Source organism: Canis lupus, chromosome 14 (genome assembly GCF_011100685.1).
Source record: "Canis lupus familiaris isolate Mischka breed German Shepherd chromosome 14, alternate assembly UU_Cfam_GSD_1.0, whole genome shotgun sequence".
Taxonomy (NCBI): domain Eukaryota; kingdom Metazoa; phylum Chordata; class Mammalia; order Carnivora; family Canidae; genus Canis; species Canis lupus.
In genome coordinates this window covers 31,400,262-31,420,861 of record NC_049235.1, presented here as the reverse complement: position 1 = coordinate 31,420,861, position 20,600 = coordinate 31,400,262, and the positions used below count along the sequence as shown (strand labels likewise).

The 20,600-nt window shown below is 35.1% G+C and overlaps 1 long non-coding RNA gene across 1 annotated transcript; it reads left to right on the top strand.

The window, feature by feature from the left end:
- The first annotated feature begins 849 nt into the window (after positions 1-849).
- Positions 850-19,985, top strand: LOC111098675. The gene is made up of 6 exons (XR_005369186.1): positions 850-960; positions 3,032-3,062; positions 4,177-4,324; positions 8,375-8,436; positions 12,968-13,027; positions 18,022-19,985. It is a non-coding gene; the product is annotated as an uncharacterized LOC111098675 (long non-coding RNA).
- Positions 19,986-20,600: the final 615 nt, after the last annotated feature.

Sequence of the window (20,600 nt, the reverse complement as noted above, 5' to 3'; positions counted from 1 at the left end):
GTTCCTGGGCCGTACAAAAAAGGGGTGGGTCAGATGTGATGAACTTGTCCTGCACTTTAACAGTAATAAACTCAAGAAAGTAGAACTTGGTTAAGGGTGTGTTTTGGGGGTGGGAAGGAGAGACAAAGGCACTACTGGTGAACTGGTGAATGAGGAAGAGAATTTTTATTTTGACACAATACTATACTTTAAAAATGTTTTGCCATAATCATGAATCGTAAAAGTTTTAAAAATCTGTTAGATAAATATCAACAAACTTATCCAACTGCCTGTTTTTCTACTTTTGCATAATAAAGGGTTCTACCAAGACTGTCAACAGTAATCAACTTGTAAAAGTATTAAATTTTATTTTATTTTATTTATTTTTTTTAAGTATTAAATTTTAAAACAGCATTTTTATTTCTCTTTTTCTTTCTCTCAGGAAAAAAAAAAAAAAAAAAAAGACCTGCTCTCTTTAGCTGTTAATTCTATTCCTGTAAACAGAGTAACTCTGAGGAATTTCTACGTGCTTTCTATCTAATCTGCAGTCCTCACTGAACTTCCAACAAGAACAAGAACAATGGTGTACACACAGTTCCTACATTCATACCAGTTTCTACCACCCCCCCCCTTTTGTGTGTGTGTTGAACTCTAGCCAAACACTAAATTACTTTGGGAAGTAAGGTAGAAGAGAAAAAAAGCCCAAAGATGGCATTTGGCCTCAATTTTATAAGCATATTCAATCTTAATTTAGACAAAGAGAAAAAAAGTTTTTTAGCGTGAGAATCCTGAGAACTGGAAAGAAGTGTGTTTTTCAGACAAGTCTGTCTTTGTAAGTTTGCAGGTGACTGTACTCCTGTTTCGATGCAGGTGGGGCTGTTGATCAAGTGAGTATGTGTATGTGTGTGTCTATAAATCCACACCCATTTTTAACCAGAAATATCCAGACTATACTTCCAGCAAGAACATTTGCTAGTTCAGGTAAGCAAGCAAAATTTCCAGATCATTTAATCTTCAGTCAATTTCAGCTGCATTTCAATGATCAATTTGTCACTATTCCCAAGAGCCGTCTTCAGTAAGGAGTGGGTGAAATTAAGTGAAATTATATTATTCTTCTTTTAATGAACTGGATTTCCTCTGCTAGCTTCATACTTTTATTCTCTACTTATATTAAAAATAGTAAAATAAACTGACATTCACTAAAAGTGATCTCTTTAAAAGTTATGGTACAAGTAACAGCTGTTCCTGTTTTTTAATTGTCTTATTTTAAAATAGAGATTTTTTAAAAAAATCTAAGTAAATGAGTTATGTTAAAATACTTCTGAAAAGTAAAATACTGATGGCAGAAAATGCTAACTAGCTAATGTCTGTAACACCTAGTTGTAGACATTGGTTTATTTGCCTCCTGAGTATGCGGTAAGCTCATCCAGGGCTATAACCCTGTTATATTCATCTGTGTCCTCCAAGTAGCTTAACTCATACATTTGTATTTAAGGACTCTTAGCAGTTACCATTCTATTTTACCAACAAAATATTGTTCATTCAAAAATATTAACATAAGTTGATTTGCTTAGCCATAGAGTATATTTGATATCTTTTTAAAAATGCATCAGTAAAATGGAAAACCAATACTGTGATTTTAAGTAGAACAGTGTTTCACAATACTATAACCTAACTTCGAATTTGAAAAATGATTGGTTCCCACTCAACTCTAAATTTGGCAGTTTTAAGATATGAAAATGGTGAAGTTTTATTTTCTCTCTTTTGATACATATTTCACCTACTTAGCTCTGATACTACCAGAGAGAACCTTTTCTAATGCTTCCTCCAAATTTTTTTTTTCTTTTAGATTTTTATTTATTTCGTCAGGAGAGACAGAGAGAGGCAGAGACAGAGGCAGAGGGAGAAGCAGGCTCCACTGCAAGGAGCCGGACGTGGGACTCGATCCCTGGTCTCCAGGATCACACCCTGGGCTGAAGGCAGGGCTAAATTGCTGAGCCACCCGGGCTGCCCCAAACTTTTTTTTTATTTAAATTCAATTAATTAACATACAGTGTATTATTAGTTTCAGAGGTAGAGTTTAGTGATTCATCAGTTGCATATAACACCCAGTGCTCATTCCATCAAGGACCCTCATTAATACTCAATTACCTCATTCCCTGACCCATCTCCCCTCCAACAAACTTCAGTTTGTTTCCTATAGTTAAGAAAGTCTTATGGTTTGTCTCCCTGTCTGATTTCATCTTATTTTCCCCTCCCTTTACCTATGATCGTGTTTCATTTCTTAAATTCCACATATGAGTGAAATCATATGATAATCTTTCTCTGAATGACTTTTTTTGCTTAGCATAGTACCCTCTGGCTCCATCCACATCATTGCAAATGGTGACACTTCACTTTGATGGCTGAGTAATATTCCATTGTGTGTGTGTGTGTGTGTGTGTGTGTATACCACATCTTCTTTATCCATTCATCTGTTGATGGACATCTGGGCTCTTCCCATAGTTTGGCTATTGTGGACATTGTAGCTATCAACATTGGGGTGCAGGTGCTCCTTTGGATTGCTGTGTTTGTAACCTATGGGTAAATACCTATAGTGCAATTGCTGGATCATAGGATAGCTTTATTTTCAATTTTTTTCTTCTATTTCCAACTTTTTGAGGAACCTCCATACTGTTTATCAGAGTGGCTGTACCAGCTTGCATTGCCACCGCAGTGTAAGAGGAAAACTAACTTTTTCTTAACTCTTCTTTGCATACAAAACTTCTAGAAGAATCTTAAGACCATTTGGACCTTTTTTCCCCAAGAGGATGAAAAGGAGCACATAAAATTTTACATATAATTTTAGGGCTTTTTGAGCTTCCTGTAGCTCTATCATAGACCATCTATAAGCTCACTGGATGCAGGAAAGATTCTGCCTTAGATGGTTGCTTCCCTTTCTTCACTGCAACTTTAAACTGACAAAGAGCCTGCCCCCTCCCCACATTGGACTTTGTGCTCCATATTCATCGGTCCTTACTATTTACTAAAATCTACCTTTTCTTTGTTTCAGTCTTTAAGGTACAAGATGACCAGTCCATAAGGTAAAGATAACATTCTGAAATATTTTATGATACTGGTTATAGAAACTGGTTGTAGAAATTAAGATCCTTATCAGGCACCATGGTTAATGTTTACCTGAGTCTTCCAATGTTGGGTGACAAATTTAAAAATGGGTCCACTGCAGGGGCACCCAGCTAGCTCAGTCAGAGGAGTGTGTGACTCTTGATCTCAGGCTTGAGTTCAAGCCCCATGTTGGGTATATAGATTACTTAAATAAATAAAACTAAAAAAAAAAAAAAAAGGTTCCACTGCAGATTAGGGAAGGAAGTAATTTAATTAGAGTCACCCAGAGTGGCAAGCATATTTAATCTGGATTGGTTCTAAAGGAATACACTGTTGGCAAGGGGAAGATACCAGAGTGAAAGGGATGACTTTTTTGTAATTTAAATTCAATTTGCCAACATATAGTATAACACCCAGTGTTCATCCCATCAAGTGCCCTCCTCAGTGCGAAAGGGATGATTTTTAAAGAAGGGCAGGGTTCTAAATTGAATAGCAAAAGGCTGAGTAACTGATGGAAGGATGAGAAAGGTAAGTGACTACAAAGCAACTCAAGAACAAGAATCCTCCCCATTATTTTCCCTCTGAATTTTATTTTAAGCAATGTTTGTTCATGCCTAATCTGATTATCTTGGTATAGGTTTAAAATGTGGTCTTAATTTATTAGATCAAAAGCAATCAAAAGGGAAAGAGTATTTTTGCATGCCAAAAGTCACCTTTGCATTGCACTTAACAGTTGCAAGGCCTTTTATAAGCATGGCCTTATTTGAGTTCCACTGTCTTGCCATGAGCACTAACATGCAGCCACAAGTAAACTTTTTGGTGCCCTGGTCCACTTCTTTTTCAAGTTCATTGTACTACTCCCAGGAAGCCCAGAATGTGGCTTTTCACCAAGTTGACTTTAATTGCATTGATTGTATCTTTTAAATATTTTTGAAATAAAATGTGAATTAAAGCTCTAAGTTGTTGTACCAGGTCAATGAACATAAGCAGAGCAATCTGTCAGCATAGATTTGGTCTGACTTTTTGTCAGTATCTTTCAATAACAGTCTGAAATCATCTATTGGATTCTGAAAAATATTTTCTACTATCTAGCTTCCTGTGAGGAATTTCCAAGAAGCCACGATGTTACATACAGTCAGTTTTGGTCCTCTGTCTCTCCTTTATCAGAGTTCTTTCCAACTTTGCCATTGTGATCAACGAAAACAGAGAATTCCCCAGACACTCTCAAGAGGTACTAGAGGTACTAAAATTTCATTTTATTTCTAAATTATGTCATCTAGATTGTTTTAAAATATCTAGTCTCTTATCCACAGTCTGGTTAAAAAGAAAACTCAGTTAACTGGAATAATTTGCTATGTACCACCTTCAAATGGGAGAAAAAAAGGTCAGAAAAGATCAGATGTTTTTAAAATATGAACCAAAACAATTGAAAAACAGTAACAATTTGTATGATCTTTTATAGAAATAGTAAAGAATTGATTTGGTTGCCTATAAATTTGTTAACCAGAATCACGGAAAATGATTGATAGATCATAATGATATTCTAAAAACAACTAAAATCTGTGAAAATCTGCTCTGATCCCCTGATCTGTATTTATTAAGGCCACAAAATACTGTAAGATGACTTTATAAAAGGATCTGCAGAAAACTATACTTTATCCAACCTTCTAAGAATTTCAGCTACTCAAGTATTTGTTTTATTGACTCCAGTAAACAGAAGCAGTGATTTTAGACCTCCTAATCTAATTTTGTCATTGGCTACATGTTTAGAAAACATTTCTATTTTGTACTTACTGTTTTACATTGACCTAAGAAACAAATACATTATCTTCTTCTGTAAAGAAATATTTTACAAAAGAGAATTATCAAAATTGATTTCTATATCTCCGTTAAACAGAAATGGTAATAGAATCCTTTCTTTCTACAGAACCAATTAAAAACTAGCAGTATGACCACAAACACTTGACCACTAGTTGGAGTGGTAACATCAATGGACAAGAGCATAATTTCAAATTCTAAAATACTGACTTTCCAAGTTCATTCATTCCTTACCAGATGTATTAAGCACCTGTCAATTATCCATCAATGTTCAGCCAAGTTAATTCTACTTCCATTTAACAATCACAGAAACTGTCTATTCAAAAAAGCAATACACTTTTGCAAAATAAATTCAAAGAGAGAAATACTTTCCTAAGTATAATTTATCAGGCATCTTTCTTTATAAACACAAGAGTCATAAAACAATGAGTTCAGTAACCTTAAAAAAACCAAAGACTAAATGATTTGCTACCCTTAAAGACTCTCCAGCACTGAGTTAAACAGCATGCTATAACACAAGGCACCAACATTCTGTGTATTCACTTTCAAACGTCCATCAACACTTTTTGGTGATCTTTATGAAAAATGTATACAAATTTTGCTATAAATTTTAAACAACTTAATGAGTCTGCTATTTCAGTTAAGAAATTAGGATTTTAAAAAAGATTTTATTTATTTTTTCATGAGAGAGGCAGAGACTTAGGCAGAGGGACAAACAGGCTCCCTGCAGGGAGACCAATGTGGGACTTCATCCCAGGAATCTGGGATCATGACCTGAGCCTTAGGCAGGTGCTCAACCATTGAGCAACCCAGGTGCCCCAAGAAACTAAGACTTTAATGGAGAAAATGACTGACGTCAGATGGAAACTCCACTAGGAATTGCTTTACATTTGGTTAAGACTTTTGCCATCTAGCAGCACATTGGAAACAATTAAGAAAATGAAGCCCAGAATCAATGAGGATTAAAAGTAAGGGTGAAAAGGAAGTCTGAGTGTGGTGTACAGAATAGCAAATGGAGATCCGCAGAGGACAGCACCAAACAGGTAAGTATGTTAGGAAGGAAAGGGAAAATTAATTGGAAAAAGATAATAGTTTAAGAAAAAATAATGATACCCTCCCCATCCTAACTTCAGAAAATCAGAAGAACTACCCAGCACCCAGCGCAATGCCCAGCATAAAGTAGGTACTCAAAAAATACATATTGGAGAATGAATAAAATCTCAGAAGACAGATAAGCATAACCAGAGCTGGAGACAGAATTATAGTAAAGAACAGAGACTCTGCAACACTTTCAGTTATTGAGATAAAGTGTATAAAAAATAATATGGCATGGCTTTGCTGCATGAAGGCTAGAATGAAGAGCAGGGATTATATTGTTTTACATTGGTATACCCAGTGCTAAATGAATAAGGCACGTGGCAGATGTTCCTTTAATGTTTGTGGAAGTAAGTTGAATAGGAGTAGAGAATAAAAATTCTTCCCACTGCTGAAGTTCCAGCAATGAGTAATATTTGCAACAGAAGAAGGAAAGTTAAGTAGAAGCACAGTCTCAGTGGCTGTTTCTAGAATATTCTGTTTTTAACATTATTTATTTATTCATGAGAGACACAGAGAGAGAGAGAGAGGCAGAGACACAGGCAGAGGGAGAAACAGGCTCCCTGCAGGGACCCCGACGTGGGACTCAATTCTGGATCCCAGGTTCAGTCCCTTAGCCAAAAGCAGATGCTCAACCCCTGAGCCACCCAGGCGTCCCTAAGGCAAAATATGATATGAAGTTACTACATATGCTCAAACAAAGTTGTAAAAAAAATCTTCTGGGATTATTACAGATATGAAGGATTTCTGCTGAGGTAGGGTACTAAACTAAAACAACTTCCAACGTTAAGATTTTAAAATCAGGTAATAACAAACCAGCTGTATGGCTGCTAAGAGTGTAAAATAGTGCAGCCACTTAGAAAAATGGTCTGGTAGTTTCTCCAAAAAGTCAGTATGGAGTTGCCATTTGACTCAGCAATTCCCTTCTAGGTATATGCAAGGGAAATGAAAACATAGGTTCACACAAAACTTGCACACAAATTTTCATAGCAGCATTATTCATAAGCTCCAAAAAAGCAAAAATACCAAACGCCCATCGACTGATGAATAGATAAATAAAATGTGATATACCCACATAATGGTACAGTATTTGACCATATGAAGGAATAAAGTCTTAATATAAGCCACAATACAGATGAACCTTGAAAATATTCTATTAACTGAAACTGTCCTATCAAAGAAGACCACATCTGATGAGATGCCATTTATATGAAATACCCAGAAAAAGAAAATTAATAGAGACAGAAAGTTGATTAAGTGTTTCTTAGGGTTGGGGGAGATGGGGAGATCAGGAAGTGGCAGCTAAAGAGTTTGAGGTGATGCAAATGTTCTAAAATTGATGGTAATGCTGCTTGCACAGCTCTGTGAATATACACCAAAAGCACACACACACTTTCAGTGGATGAACTGTATTGATGTGTGACTATTTTAATAAAATCGTTGCCAAAAAAACAAGGAAACAAAAGCAAACAAATAAGCAAAAATCATGCAATCATGTATGCCTTGCTTCATAATTCTGCTTCATAATTCCTGGCCATCTTTAAACCAGCATATCAAAACCAGAAACCATAGTCTGACAAAAATTGAAATATACAGTTTGGGTCCAAACTAGTCTGCAACTATTTCTATTTTCAAATTAATTCAGTATTTTTCATCTATAAACTCAAACATTTCCTGAAAACACTCTGCAGTATTTCTGAGTGTTTTGTGCATTCTTCTCAATGATTTTTATTCTTCGATCTCTAATACATACTCTCAACAACTTGTTTTACTTTTATAAAGGCTAGTAGGATATTCAACTCATTATGTTCTTTTTCCCTCTCCTCCATGCTTTTGAATGCTTCTGAAACACTTTTGTTTTACTGTGTCTCTCAACCATGAAATCATCGCACTAGATTTTTTTTCCATGTCAGAACTCAAAGCAAAATTAGGAATTCTTTTCGTTATGTATTCTGATTTGAAAGGGTTGGCATCTCCTGGCACTCAAGTTACAAGGGCACTGTACAGTACAGTATAAATTATCCATGATATATTTACAAAATATGCAAAGATTAACTGTTATTTCCTCTGTACATTTTGAAAGTCAGACCTCTGCACTGTCTAAAGATGCTCTTTTCATCACCACTAATCATAACAGCACTGATTGAACACCTACATGGGCCTTGAGATTTGAACTAGTCACAAAACCTCAGCACTATCATTTGAAGAACACCACCTCTTCATATCTAGTAGTTATGCACCCTCTATACCATATGTCAGACAACTGCTTGGTAGCTTAATTAACTATGTGTAGATAGATACCTGCTTATCACAATGTCCATTCCAGAGCTTTTTTGTGGTGCTGGGTTAATGCATTCATTTCTCTATTCTTTTTTAGGATGGGGAGATGACATCACTTGGGTAAAGACTTGTGAAGAAGATCTTTCATATTCTAAACAGGTAAAACACCTCTCAGTTATTTTTGGTAGATGATATAGATAGCTTCTCATATTACCAGCTAAAAACTAGCCTGTAAACTTTTAAAAGGGTATGAGTATTTGTTCTGCTATTGCCTTCTATACAAATATCAATCATTACATTGTACATCTTAAAGTAATATGTCAACTACATCTCAGTAAAAGCTTGCTTGGTAATTAAGAAATCAATATGTATATAGAGGTGTTGTTCACAAAAAAATTATAATGACAACTGTTAGGCCAAACAGCATGCAATAGCAGATCACTACAGCAAGTTTAGTTAACATCAGCCAAGCAAGCATCTGAATATAAGTTACATAACAAAACAGTATCACTTTATTAGGTATTATGCAAGCTTAAACTGAATGTAGTAAGATTTAAGAATAACAAATCTAGTAATTAAAATATTATTTATATGGAGACAAATCATAGAAGTATCTCCTATCTCCTGAAAGGTTGAAAAGGCATTTAACAGAATGCAAACTCCATTTTTAAATTTAAAAATAAACACTTTTATATTAATTTTTAATTTATCCTAACAAAGAAATATCTGCCTCAGCAAAAATGCCAACATCATGCTTACTGAAAACGAATTAAAATACCCTAGCAAAGTCTGGATAAGACAAGGATGTCTACAATCACCACAACCACTAACATTGTTCTGGAGACACTGACCAATGCAATTAGATGAGAAAATTTAGAAGTACAAAACTTGGAAAGGAGAAAGTGAAAATATCTTCACTTACAGATGATGACTATACAATATATGTAAAAATTCAAAATCAGCTCCAAGTATTCAGAAGAATAAAGATTCAGTTAAATTAGATAAGACCAAATTAATACATAGAAATCAAAAGCATTTGAAAAAATAAAACAATAGTATTTATATGGAGAAAAAAGTTGAAAAAAACTTATACAATATTCCATTTAAAGTAGCAATAAAAAAATAAATAAATAAAAAATAAAGTAGCAATAAAAAGATAAAATATCCAAGATTAATCTGACAGGAAATCACAAAATCTATATGAACCTAAATGTACTACTGAGGAAAAAAATTTAAACCTAAGATAAGATATACCATGTTCTTGAATGGGAGGACTCAACATTGTAAAAATGCCAATTCTCTGTACACTTGAAAAATTTTAAGACAACCACAATAAATTGGTACAAGAATTAAGAAAAATAATAATCTCAAAATTGAAATGGAAAAACAGTCATAGTTAGGAACTTCGTAAAGAATTCAGTGGGGACTGTCCCTTAATCAAGATGAAACATTTTTTACAATTCTATCAAAATAATATGTTACTGGGATCCCTGGGTGGCGCAGCGGTTTGGCGCCTGCCTTTGGCCCAGGGCGCGATCCTGGAGACCGAGGATCGAATCCCACATCGGGCTCCCGGTGCATGGAGCCTGCTTCTCCCTCTGCCTATGTCTCTGCCAATCTCTCTCTCTCTCTCTCTGTGACTATCATAAATAAATAAAAGTTAAAAAAAAATTAAAAAAAATAATAATATGTTACTGATAAATGAATTGAACAAAATGGTACATATAGAAACAAAACTAATACTAAAGAAATTTTTTACACAATAAAGTAGCATCCAAAGTTAGGAATAGGAGAGAGTTAGTATGTAAAATAATTATTGTTAGAAGGTGGTAGTCTTCGGAGGAAAATAGATATATTCAGATCATTTTATATGAAAACAAGTTACAAAGATTAATTATAAATGTTAAACCAATAAGGTATTAGAAGATATTATTGCAAAAAAATTTTTTTTAATGCTTGAAGTAGAGAAGGGTTGATATTAGGGTAAGGGTTGATATTAGGTTGATATGAGGGGCACCTTTGATGAACCTTTGATGCAAGTACACTTGCCTTGCCTTACCCCTACTTTGGATTTGAGTATGGTCAAAAGAAGAAAGAAAAGCCTAAGGAAAGGAATAATACATTTTGATTACATTAATTTCTGCATAATCAGAATTATAAACTAAAGAAAAAAAGACAAAAACCTAAACAAGACTACAGCACATATCATAATCATGAATTTCTCTAGAAAACGTACTCATAAAAATTAATAAAAAAAGGTTAACAAGTCAATAGGAAAAAAGGTGACCAAAAGATACAAAAGGAGGGGTGCTTGGGTGACTCTGTCAGTTGAGCATCTACTTTCTTGGTTTCAGCTGAGATCATGAACTCAGGGTGGTGAGATAAAGCCCCATGTGTCAGGCTCTGTGCTCAGTGCTGGAGTGTGCTTGAGATTCTCTCTCTATTTCTCTCTCACCTTCTTCCTCCCCTGATGTCCTTCCCCCCACTCATGCACCCTCTGTCTTAAAAAAAAAAAAAAAAAAGATACAAAAGGAAAAGAAATTAAGTAATCTAAACATGAGTAACATTGACTGTTTTTTACAGCTTTATTGAGATAAAACTGACATAATAACGTTATGCAGTTTTAGGTGTGCTCATCTTCACCCTTCAGCCATTCCCATTACCCCCTGGAAACGACCAATAAACTATTTCCATGAGTTAATATTTTGTGAGTTTTTTGAGATTTCACATATAAGTGACATCATATAGTATTTATCTTCCTGACATCACTTAGCATAATATATTCAAGGTTCTTCCATTTTGTCATAAGTGCATCAACAGAAACAGGTTTTTCCACATCATGGCTATTATAAATAATGCTGCACTGAACATGGGAGTGCAGATATCTCTTTGAGATCCTGACTTCATTTCCGTCAAATATATTCCCAGAAGTAGAATTACTGAATCATGCAGTCACTGTTTTTTATAAGTAAGTAAGACTACATTAACTTCCTTCTTTTCACCTATTGGATCCAAGAGTTAACAGTTTGATGAGTTTTAGGGAGCACAGAGAAAATATCTCTCACATTACCAGAGAGAACATAAGTTGATATAGCCTCTATGGAAAGCATGGATACCAAAATTATAAATGTAGGGGCACCTTGACCCAGAAATTCTATTTCTGAATTTTTTTTTTACAAATATATATTTTTACAAATATACTCACCCATGTTCAAAATCATATATATAAATAACATCACGTTCCTTGAAGCCATATTTGTAAAGGTTTGGAAACAATCTAAACACAAAAGATTGGAACCAATTTAAATATTTCTATTTTCAAAGAACTAAAGAACACAGATATAATGTAGAATTATAGAAGCACAAAATAATTATATCCAACACATACCATTATGTTAAAAAAGCAAAATGCAAATACGTGTCTATAGTATGCTAGTATTCATATTTTTAAGAAAGGAATATACAGGGGATCCCTGGGTGGCTCAGCTATTTAGCGCCTGCCTTTGGCCCAGGGCGCGATCCTGGAGTCCCAGGATCGAGTCCCACGTTGGGCTCCTGGCATGGAGCCTGCTTCTCCCTCCTCCTGTGTCTCTGCCTCTCTCTTTCTCTATCATAAATAAATAAATAAATATTTAAAAAAAAAGAAATGAATATACATACATATGCATTAAACATATACAATTTCTATCAATTATATTCATATTAATATACATACTCCATTTTGTGACTTGACAACCTCTGGGAGGAAACATAAGAGATGTTAACACTTCTTACCTCTGGAAAGCAGGAATGGGAAGAATTTTTACCTTTTTCACTTTTGAATTTTAACCTATCTGAATTTGTAACCTATTTTTAATGTAGACTTTTAAAGATAATTCACCAAATGATGCTGACAAGCAGCTAGACTTGTCAGGCTCTAGTTCTAGAGACTCTGAGAAGTTCAGACCAAAATCTTTTACTGATTCTCATAATCTCCTGGGCTATTCCATGAGATTTTAGATGAGTGACCACCTGGTTTTATCTAGTCTGAGAGTGAATGGTTTTATATTTTAAAAATTCTTTTAGGGGATCGCTGGGTGGCTTAGCGGTTTAGCACCTGCCTTCAGCCCGGGGCATGATCCAGGGGACCCAGGATCAAGTCCCACATCCGGCTCCTAGCAGGGAGCCTGCTTCTCCCTCTGCCTGTGTCTCTGCCTCTCTCTGTGTCTCTAACATACAGGCTGTCTACCTCACAAAAATGCAACTGATCAGCATTATCGGATCAGATAAATAACAACTGAGGTCGAAACTCAAACACGTTTTGTGGCACCTAGTTGAAAAAAACTAGGTGTTTTGTTGATTTTTCTACGTTTTTTAAAATTTAATTTCAACTAATTAACGTATAGTCTATTATTAGTTTCCAAGGTAGAATTTAGTGATTCATCAGTCTTATATAACACCCAGTGCTCATTGCATCACTTGCCCTCCTTAATGTCCATCACCCAGTATTCCGATATACTTTTGGTACAGTCCCCAGACTGTACTGACAGAGTTACGGCAACTAAAATGAGAATGTAGGTTACATCATCATGAATTCACATTATAAAAACCAATTTTGCTTATATATTGGCCTAACATTTGCTTAGAATAAGAGGGGAGAATGATTTTATAAACATTTTAAATATTGTATCAGTAACTTTTTTTTTGGCAGATCCTTCTTAACAGTCAGAGCTGATATAAGTGGAAGATACTCTAATAGACTCACCAGCATGTAAGTATTCACAAATTGTCTTGAACAGTGGTAGGAGCTTTGTTTGACTGTTAGTAGGTCAGTGATGCCCTACATCTACCTAGTCCCACACACAGCGCTATTCACAAATGAGAATCACCAGAGTCAGTGGTGGAGGTAGTGTTTAAAAATGAAACACACAGCTCCTATCACAATAAGAATTTCTGGGGCACCTCAAAATCTTTTGTTGTTGTTGTTGTTGTTGTTGTTTTTAACAGAGATGTCAAATACTTTTTATGATCTCTAAATCTGGGACCACCAAGAATAGACTACATGTTAGAATTAAACTTTAAGGGAGCCAGTCCATTCTTGTGATATTAAAGATCATATGTAATTTCCTCAAACTGATAATAATTAAAACTTTTTATCTTCTTGTAATGTTTATACGCAAGAAGATACAGTCTGTCTTTGGACTTGAATTTTTATAACATTCAGTATCGAGTATATGCAATCTGATCACTATACTTGTCAGATGCATCAATAATCATAGAAAATGATCTATTAGACAGACACTCCCTCAAAAATCTCTCTGATTTAATTGTTTAACATAAAGACAATTCATTATCAGCTCTGAATGGTCTAATCCCTAAATTTATGTGTATACCATTGGCAGACCGTTCTTTAATGTTGTGGATAAATCCTGATGTTTTCATAGTATTAATTTAAAGGGGCCAATTTCAGGACACCTGGGTGGCTCAAGTGGTTAACATCTGCCTTTGGCTCAGGTCATGATCCCAGGGTCCTGGGATCTAGCCCCTCATTGAGACTGGCATCAAGCTCCCTGCTCAGCTCAGCAGGAGCCTGCTTCTCCCTCTCGCCTGCTTGTGTTACCTCTCTCTCTCAAATAAATAAACCTTTAAAAAAAAAGGGTTTTATTTATTTATTCATGAGAGACACAGACTGAGAGAGAGAGAGGCAGAAACATAGGCAGAGGGAGAAGCAGGCTCCATGCAGGGAGCCCGATGCAGGACTCAATCCCAGCTTACCAATCACGACCTGAGCCGAAGGCAGGCGCCCAACCTCTGAGCCACCAGGTGTCCCTAAATAAAATCTTTTAAAAAATAAATAAATAAATCACGGGGCCAATTTCAGATGCAAGGTTAATAGATCATCACATTTAATAGTTTCTTCTAATGATAGAATATTATCTACTTTTATTTCAGTGATAGAAAACATGAAAAAAGCATTAAAACTTACTCAGAGTTATAAAGGATTACCTCTAAGAGGTCTAATATCATAAAGAAAACCTTCTGGTTAATTGACTAATATTAAATGTGCAAGTATATGGATTGTGTAATACTACCATTTGAATTATTAATAAGTTTGCAATATTCTTATGAAGGCAAATGTTTGACAATAAACGTCAAAATCTGAGAGGACAATGTAGTAGTTTGATTTCTGCCTGGGTTGGTAGCAAAGAAAGCTTGTCATGAGCTGAAGGCTGTGGTAGAGAAAGGAAGACCAAAGAAGAGGTGTCAGCACTGGTTACTTCTTTCTCATCTCTCATTCACTCCACCAAGTAATCCCATCTTACCTCTGCCCCTCCACTGTATCAAACCTGCTAGTATATGTCCTAAATGATCCACATGTTGCCAAAGCAAATAAAGACATCTCTGTCTAAATATTTGAACCTTTAGCAGTATTTTGCAGAATTAACCATTACTTCTTTTCTTATTCTAAAATACACAATTAGGAACTAATTACAATTAATTAAAATATATTTTTAAAACTGCACACTTGACTTAATTATTGGGTGGATATGTCCTACCTTTAATAATTTTAGGAAAAATGTAACTGCCCTTGGAATATTAAAAAATTTCTCCAGTTAACTAACAGGAGAGGATTATTTCTATTCATTCTCAAATTATCAGATATCCAAACACTAACTCAATTCTTCACAGGTTTTGGAGGATCACTACCATGTCTTATATTGCTTTAAATAACACCAAGAAAAAAAAAAACACCAAGAACTTTTAATATTTTATGGAAAAAAATCCCCTATCAACTGGGAACAATTCTAATTAATTATGGAAATCTCAAAATCAGCTGGGAGAAATTCTCAGAAGATAAACAATTTCTGTTAGCCAGAAATTTTCCTAACCTATAGGACTTAACTGCATTTCATTTGAATTTGATATAAAAGTACACTTTTACATCATATAGATATCTGATTTATTTCAATGTCTCATGAGTTTCTTCAGATTTTATCTGATCCCTATTCTATTCATTTTAAGCAGGTTTTCTTCTATTAATCTATTTGGATACGAATAGTTGCAAGACCATCAGTACTAGGTATCCATGGATCCTATTTGAGAAACAGTATCAAACATCCTACTTTTATCTTTATTAATCTTAGATCAAAGTGATTAAAGTCTGGAGTTTTTAAAAAATAAATGTTAAAATATCAAAGTGAAAAAAACAAATAAATAAAATATCAAAGTGAACTGGCATTCTCTAATTTACAAATGGAACGTGAATGCTAAAGTAGTATAGTTGATTCCACTATTTGATTAAAGAGTACAGAGGCAGAAAATGTGAGTGGTCATTTGCAGTAAAGAAAGAAAGATCAGTTGACAATTCAGTTGCTGTTTTAATACATAAAAAGCAAAACAGAATATTCAGTTATTTTTCTTCAATTAGTGCAAAAATGTTACTAAATGATAAATCAGTTATTCTTTAACATAAAAGCAAATGTTCCTTTGTATTTTAATATATACACTATTATGCATAAAAGTATAAATACACTATTATATATATACATAATTATATGTATATGTATTTATAGTGCATTTATACACTTACATATACATATAATTACTTGATAATTATATATATAATTACATATATACATTTTAATTACTATAATACTAATTATATGTATATATAATTACCAAGTAATTATATATACATATCAATTACTATAATAGTGTATTTATACACTATTTTATATATATAAAATATATTATATATAATTATATATATAATTACATATATACATTTTAATTACTATAATACTAATTACTATAATAGTGTATTTATACACTATTTTATATATATACATATAATTACTTGATAAGTAGTTTTATTAGTGGGGCAAATTTAGTTTCCTTCTTTACCCTACTTTCACAATTAAACTCTATATCCTAGTTGATATTTCTATCTAATTTCTTCACCTTTCTAAAATTAGTGGTTTAGGACAGCCCCAGTGGCTCAGCGGTTTAGCGCCGCCTTTGGCCCAGGGTGTGATCCTGGAGATCAGGGATCAAGTCCCACGTCGGGCTCCCGGCATGGAGCCTGCTTCTTCCTCTGCCTGTGTCTCTGCCTCTCTCTCTCTCTCTGTCTCTCATGAATAAATAAATAAAATCTTTTTTTAAAAATTAGTGGTTTAGATTCCATCATTTCTAACATTATCCCTAGCTCGAAATGTAGGACTATGCTTAGAATACATATATGTAAGTCTAACTTTTTTCCATTACTTTTAGCCTTGTAACCTCCAAAATATTCTTTATTCCTTCTTTAACACATTAAATGTTAAGAATTACTAACATTGACTACCTGCAATAGTGTGTACAATTCTATATGTATAGGCATTTTTATAAGCAAGCTGAGCTCTGATTTGCATTTCAGTGATAAAACAGTAAAAAAAAAAATACATATTCAAAAAGAGATTAGAATAAGGTTGTAAAGGACATTCAGTTAAATTTAAATTAGAAATAAACAATTTTTAGTACAAGTATGCAATACTTGTGCAATATATGGGATATATTATCGTAAAAATTTATTCATTATATATGTGAAATTCAAATTTAATTGGATAACCTGTACTTTCATTTGCTAACACTGGCAACTGTAATTTAGAACTACTATACTAGATGCTCTCCTCCTCCTCCTTGTTTATCCCTTATTTTTGCCTAAAATGGTGACATTTTATATTTCAAATCAATTTCACGATTTCTGACTTCAAAAAAAAACCTCAATTATTTTATCACATTTAAGCTCTTCCAATTATTCAAACTTTTTTTAAATTTTTATTTATGATAGTCACAGAGAGAGAGAGAGGCAGAGACACAGGCAGAGGGAGAAGCAGGCTCCATGCACCGGGAGCCCGACGTGGGATTCGATCCCGGGTCTCCAGGATCACGCCCTGGGCCAAAGGCAGGCGCGAAACTGCTGTGCCACCCAGAGATCCCTTATTTGAACATTTTATTTCTGTTTTGTATCAGTGTTCAGTATTGTGGCTTGGAGGATGGTCTAGGTAAAAATAAGGCAATTTTGTTCTCATGGGGAATTCATATTCTAGTGGTAAGAAATGGATGGGAAATCCCTCATGAAATGTTACAATGGGATGATGGGTGAGCAGAGAAGCAATGGCCCCACCCTCTAAGTAGAGCTGTCTGTCTTCACACAAGATGTAACACTCATGAACCATGAATGATACAAGCATGCATTCTCCCATTACGGAAATCAGTCTGATTTGCTTGAGATTTTATAGTTCCATTCCTTAGAACATATTGCACTTAAAATGATGCAAACTACACAACGTGTACATCATAAACATCGTAGTCAAGACAGATAAGCATTTTTTTGCTGTTTTGAAAAACTGTTTCTTATGCAATGTCTTTTTTTTTTTTCCTAATGGAAAGCCTTTGGGAGCATAAAGTCAAAGTCTTTGTCTCTCAGTCACACACACACTAACACCCGCTCACAAAATAAAATGATCTCAATGTTGGGCAAGCATCCACAATAGGATGCCATTAAATGTGTAACTCCTCTGCTGTTTGCAGTGATTAACTTCATGAATACCAATTTGTGAACATCTTCTCATAGAAGATGAAACAAATACACTGCCCACAGCTTTGTAATCATGTCATTAGATGTTTGTTGAGTACTGACTACTGTAAATTCTGTAAGTCTACCATAGTATTTCCAGAATATGATGCTATTACATGTCACGTTGTGTCTCCCAAAACTCATAGGTGGATGTCCTAAACCTCAGTTTGTCAGGATATGACCTGATTTAGATGAGGTCATGCTGGAATAGGATGGGCCTCTCAATCAGGATGGCTGTCGTCTTTACAAAAAGTAAGTATCTGGACATAGAGATATGCACACAGAGAGAATATCACGTGCAAATGAAGCTCATGCAGCAGAAGCCAAAAGATACCAAAAGTTGTCAGTGAACTACCAAAAGCTAGGAGAGAGGTGTGGAAGATTCTCCTTCACAGTTTGCAAGAGCACCCAGCCTTGCCGACACCTTGACCTCTGACGTCTAGCCTCCAGTGAGAAAATACATGTCCGTGGTTTAAGCCACTCGATGTGTGGTACTTTGTCACAACAGCACTGCCAAACCAATTCAGGTGGGATCTCTCCTCTGCCCAAGTTGCAGGATTTCCAGGATCAGTAAGAAAACATCACAACTTCTCATTGCGCACTTACAAAGCTTAGCTAGAAAGAACAGAGGAAATCATTTTTTACAGTAACTTTCTTAGGCTCCATTTCTACCCCCCACCCTGAACACATTTCTGTCCAGTTGGATGTTATTTCTATACTCAAGACAGTTTATAAAATTGATTAAGCTAGTGAGGGGAAATACCCAAAACCCATGCTGTGGTTTCCATTCAAAAGCGAAAATCACACCCCAAGAAAGAGCTATTATTTTGGTATCTTCAGTTATGCTGAAAGCAGATATCAACAAAACCCCTCCCTTCCTATGCTAGGGCTGTGCTCAAGTCTGTTCAATGTCCTCAGTTTCTCACCGCAAATGTGAGATACTATTACCCTCATTTTACTTACGGTTTAGCTAGGCCCTGAAGATGTTCAATATCTTGGTTTAAAAAACACAGTCACGCAGCTCATTAGTGGAGCCAGTACTCAAACTCAATAAATTTGTCTCCAGGGTCAACACCCCAAACTCCCGTATTATTCTGCTTGGGATTTGTAGGTTGTGAAAAACATAGTATCTACTCAAAACTAACACTGCCACAACTGAAAGTATTCAGAGCATGTCCTTTATAAAAAAAAAAAAAAAAAAAAAAAAAGGAGGGCAATACACACTATTTTCAACAAACATGTTATAGGAAAAATTGTAGGCAGTCTCGCCATTCCCAGCATCGAGGCTCCACCCTCAACAAACCAAAGGACAAGTGTCTATCAGCTTTTGCTGACTCAGTAATACTCAACCTGAGAATCTTGGAGGCCAACAGAGGAAGAACAGGGTAGTGTGATTCCAAAATCCCCAGCACACCCCCTCAGGAAAAATCCCTGATCTAAATGACCTAGTATTCTTACTTCATCCACTGTACCCACAGGAAAATTTTACAGAGGATAGTTTACTTTGGCAGCATTCTTGACTTTTGTGCAGACCTCTTCTGGCATTACACATTGCCCTCGACATTTCCCACTACCCAGAACCCCTCCTTCCTGGACAGGCTTTGGGTAATAAAGCCTTACTTCAGCAACTTTTGCTCTTCTTAAGATATTTGTGATTAATATTTCCACTTGAGCTTCTGTGTTTAACAATGGAAGGCTGGAGATTTCAAAGCTCTAAAGGTTCCAGGTACTAACAAGTGGGCTTTCACCTACTTCTTAAAAATCACCTGTTCTGTCTACCTGAAAAACCTGCATCTGTTATCATATTGATGTCACTTTCTTCCCATTGCATTAATCCTAAGGGACACTTAGTAATTTTATTTGCATTAATCATGTATCTTTAGTATCCTAAGAAAAGTGTCAGAGTAAAGCAATGTGCCTCAAAGAGCAAGTTCAGTTTGATCTGCTTTTATATTTGTATTTTGCAAATATCTTGTATAAGTCATCCAATAATCATAGACAATCATGTCTATTGGTTCAGGCATGTTAATACCAATCTAAAATCTTCATAAAAATTCCTTGAAAATTTGTTTTAAAGCTTTCAAATTCTAAAATATAGTAACTAATCATCTTTTCGTGTTTGTTTTGTGGTAACCTCTTCACAAAGGACAATTGCAGAGACAAGCCCTATAGGGGAATGCTTTATGTGACTTGAAATTCTGAAATCCTCAAATTTTTGTCGTCTGGAAGTCTTCTTTAAAAACAATGGCAGGGGTGCCTGGGTGACTCAGTTTGTTAAGCATTTACCTTCAGCTCAGGTCATGGTCTCAATGTCCTGGGACTGAGCCTTGCATAAGGCTCTCTCGGTTCAGTGGGAAGTCTACTTTTCCCTCTCCCTCCCTACTCATGCTCTTTCTCTCTCAAATAAATAAATAAAATCTTTAAAAAAAGGGGGGGGGGGGCAATGGCAGCTCCTTCGAGAACAATGCTCCACTACAAACTACAAATTCATTTTTCAGATTCTGTAAGTTTATTGCTAAGTAGCAAGAGCAAGTATTTCAGGGAGAACACTAAGGTCAAGTATCCGCTAAATGTCTTATCAGCTAAAATGAGGACTTAAGGTAATTTAAAATGACAAACCACTGTGAGTAAAGTGTCCTTTTGCATTTTCATTCTTTCCACCAGTGAAGATTTCTCCCAGCTAATGTGGACAATCAGATCTGTTGTCATAATTGCAAAACTGGGG